The following is a 4,305-nucleotide window of genomic DNA, read 5'->3' as shown; positions in this document are numbered from 1 at the left end:
AAAAATTAGGATGGAGCGTATCTTGAAGCCCACAAAAGGAAAATTGGGTTGAGTTTTGATGCAATTTTCTGTTTTCCTGGCAGCACACAGATTGGGCATAACTGAAGAATGATAGTTGGGCAGGCAAAGAATGTGTTTTATCCGTGCAGAAAAACAAAACCGAGAAAACAAGATTTCCAAAACGACCCCAACTACGATTTGCGTCCCAAATGTGTGCATTTAATGCCCAGCTAGGTACAGGTGAATACAGCACACATACGTGGATGGAAGTTCCAGGAAAGGTTGATGTCATCCATTAGCATTAGATGGATAACCTTGCAGCGGGAGGCAAACAAGTCTTCAGAAAGATGCCAGATATCCTTGGAATTTTTTTACATACTACTCATTCTACTGAAATATCTAGGTGAGGAAAAGCTGGCAGTTTCTATTCAGCTTCACTGGAATATGCATGGCTTTTTAGATTTTCCAGATGCTGTCCAGCCCTGAACATCAGAGAATCACATTTGTAAAGGGAGGAGCAACATCCACGCACCCTTGCTTCTGAGTTTAATAGGCCGCTATCATGTCTGGTTGTCTTTCCTTCCCTGTTAGGTTAGGACATTAGGTCTTTAGAGCTGCCTTCCACTACAGGACAATGGAAATAGACGATGGGGCAACAAAGGGAACCACTTTTGCTTCACTTTCTGTTCCAAAGTTTGTGCTGAGTGGCATAAGCAGATGTTGTAGAAAACCAGGATGCTATAGAATGAGGCATAATAAAGAGTGCCTGGAACAGAAGAGTTTATGTACACTCCCCATTCATGGTCAGACAGTAGTGAGATAGATTGATTTCAGCTTGTGCATTGTATGCCCACATAAAATGCATGCATGTATAGTTCAGACACCGCATGTAGTATGCAGAATACTGAACAGTCAGCAAATAAAGAAAAATGGTTATTCACTATGCATGCACATATCTTCTTTTTGTAGAAGATTTTCCAAGCAGTACATGCAAGCAAGAGAGGATGGCCAGAAGTCTCACCACCTATTGCTCTCTGTGAGATCCTTTGGCTATGGTTAACCTTTTAAAGTATTCCTGTTCTCCTATACTAACCTTTTAAAGTTAGCCTTACAGTAAACTCCTTTTTATTAGCATATCTACTACAAAAAAAATTCTCTTGTTTAGTTGCCTTAAAAAAGTCTGTTTATGTAATAACAATTGTTGATTTGTGAATTCACTTTTTAAAGCATGAACTCATGTGACTTTTTCATAGCAAGTCATTGTAAACCCTTGTTTGTTTGCCTCCCATGTATCCTAATAAAGGAATAAAGTAGATTGATCAGTTTGTTTTGTGGGTTGTTTTTTTTTTTTTCCGCTTTTGAACTTACCTTGACGTAAAAATACTTGAAAACCACATAGGAATCTTCTGCTCAAATGTTCTGAAGTGCCCATTCCGGTGTTGCGTTAAGGCAACCACATTGAATAAATGGGATGCCAACACACAGAAATGGGTCAACATGCACCATCTTTTTCAGATCCAGTGCAACGTAATGGTGTGCCGGAGGAGCATCGCCTTAAGGTGCCCACACACCTTACGATAATTGTGGGAAATCCCGCGATCGTACGATTATCGAAAGGTGTGTGGAAGGTGTGCAGCCATTTTTACTGTACAGTCGCACGACTTTTATCTTACGAACATGTTCGAAAACCCGCTGAGGATCGTACGATTGTCAGCAGGTGTGTGGCATGTTCGTAAGATAAATGCCGCACGGGCCAGTGTGCGCAAGCACACACTGCCCGTTCAGCATTGCGGTCATCGGAAGCCCGCCCCTCAGTGGGGCGGGCTTGCGGTACTCGCAAGTACAATCTGCCTGTCCAAGATGGGCAGATCGTATGTATTTTTAAAATTACCTTACAACCATCGCAAGCGCTGACTGGCGGAGTGGGTGGGTACAGCTGGCTCTGCCTCTAGATAGGCAGAGCCAGCTGGCACGCAGCTGGGCGGATCCAGACATAATTGTCGGGATCCGCTTCAGCTGCGGCGTCTCAGTATACCGCAAGCAGTAGCTCGCGGTATACTGAGCTTAGGGTGACGGGAGGACGCTAGTTTGTGTCCTCCCGTTACCCTAAGGAGAACTATGGGGAAAAGCTTTAACCCCATAGTTCTCCTTTTAATCACATCTTGCAGTGTGCCACAGGTCCCCAGATATGCATTCTGTACATAAACGATGCCCCCATAAGATGCCAGTGTGCCACAGGTCCCCAGCTACACATTCTGTACATAAACAATGCCCCCATAAGATGCCAGTGTGCCACAGGTCCCCAGCTACACATTCTGTACATAAACGATGCCCCCATAAGATGCCAGTGTGCCACAGGTCCCCAGCTATACATTCTGTACATAAACAATGCCAACATAAAATGCCAGTGTGCCACGTGTCCCAAGTTATGCATTCTGTACATAAACAATGTCTTTATAAGATGCCAGTGTGTCACAGGTCCCAAGATATACATTCTGTACATAGATGATGCCCCCATAAGATGCCAGCGTGCCACAGGTCCCCAGCTATACATTCTGTACATAGATGATGCCAGCGTGCCACAGGTCCCCAGATATGTACTATAAATAGCAGTATCCATATACCTTGCTGAACTCCTTCTGGCTATCCCAAAAGTAACGGGTGCTCGTAATGACTGCGGATGGTGCCGCTCACAACAGAACTCCAATGCAGCTGTCACCAGCACCAAGATTCCATGTTAGTGTAAAAAAGGGATGCATCGATACTGGGTTTTCGGTATCCGAATATGTTTTTTTTTAGTACCGATATGTTTTTTTTTAAGAGTACAGTTGCCTTCTGCCCCGATTATCAGGATGTACGGCGGTGGATCATGACCCGTCACCCGGCTTTCTAATTGCCTGTGAAGCCGTTGTTCTAGCGAAAGAACACTGGCTTCAGAGGCTGCATGGCTTCCTGACCAATCAGGAAGCCGGACGGTGAGTCATGAGGTGCTGTCCAGCTTCCTGATTGGTTAGGAAGCCAGGCTGCCTACCAACAAATGAAGCTGGCTTCCTAGCCAATCAGGGAGCCGGGCGGCACGTCATGACCCAGCTCCCGGCTTCCTGATTGGCTCTTCTGTAGCTCTACTGTACATTGTTTTGGAGTACCATTCATGACCCTGCAACACATAGCACACAGAACTGGTGAACATACAAGTTTTTCTGCAATTCACATATACATGGGTCCTAAAAGTTCATCCAATCTGCTCCTTTTATCTTGGTCACAAGGCACAGCAGATCTACTTTAACTTTTCTTTTTTTTGTACTAAAAATTATTTATTTGTACTAGAAAAAACAAACAAAAAAAACTGCATAGTAATGAACAGCCTGATTGCTATTGGCTATTTCAATGTGCAATAGTCAATAGCAAGCTGGCTATTGCACCCGCCCTCTGCTGCTGTCAGCAGAGGAGGACCTCTGCAGCAGGGGGCGGGTGCAATAGCTAGTCTGCAATTGGCTATTGCAAATTAAAATAGCCAATAGTAATCTAGCTATTCCTTACTATGGAGTTTTTTTTTCTCTGAATGATGGCGGCCCCGATGTCAATAAAACAAATTTTAAAAAACCCAGCAGGGAAAAGTTTACTCTGCTAGATAGAGCAGAGTAAACCTTTCTGGGAGAAAATGTTTCTCTTATAGCGGGAGACTCCCGGCACGCCCGGGAGAGTTGAGATGTCTGGCCCTGTGTCAGTGCAAACAGGTTAGGCGTGGTGTGCCTCAATGAAAAGGTAAACGTTCACTAAACAGCAAATAAAATGTAAACAAAAACCAACATGTTGTCTTCTATTTTTTCTTTGCCAAGTCTCCACCTATACAATTTAATCGGCTGTAGTGAATCTGACCTCAATTACATGCACTGTAGTGTAGCAGAACATGGGATTGTAGAAGATTCCCAAGTTCCATTTAATTAGTTGATTCATTCAATAAAGTAATTTGAAACATCTTGATCCTCAGATTTATTTATGTTTTTTAACCATCTTTAGTTACTGGCTCCAGAAATTACATTATATATCTTCAAATAATGTAAAACAATTTTGTTACAGTTACTTACAACTGAAATGCTTCCGTTTTCTGTTATACTGACAAGGATCTGAACAACTGATCTTTCCGGTGCACAGCTCTCCCTCACTAAAAAAGATCTAACCCCCCCCAAAAAAAAAGATTTATTATATTGCAGCTTACTAATCCTTAGCAGGGCTGACATCCTATTCACTTTTTTCTATTCACAATAAAGTGCAGACACAGGTAGCACAGCACTGGCTCGGCCG

This window comes from Nanorana parkeri, unplaced genomic scaffold (genome assembly GCF_000935625.1).
Source record: "Nanorana parkeri isolate BGI_ZX_2015 unplaced genomic scaffold, ASM93562v1 scaffold1005, whole genome shotgun sequence".
Taxonomy (NCBI): domain Eukaryota; kingdom Metazoa; phylum Chordata; class Amphibia; order Anura; family Dicroglossidae; genus Nanorana; species Nanorana parkeri.
Note: the sequence above shows the minus strand (reverse complement) of the source record.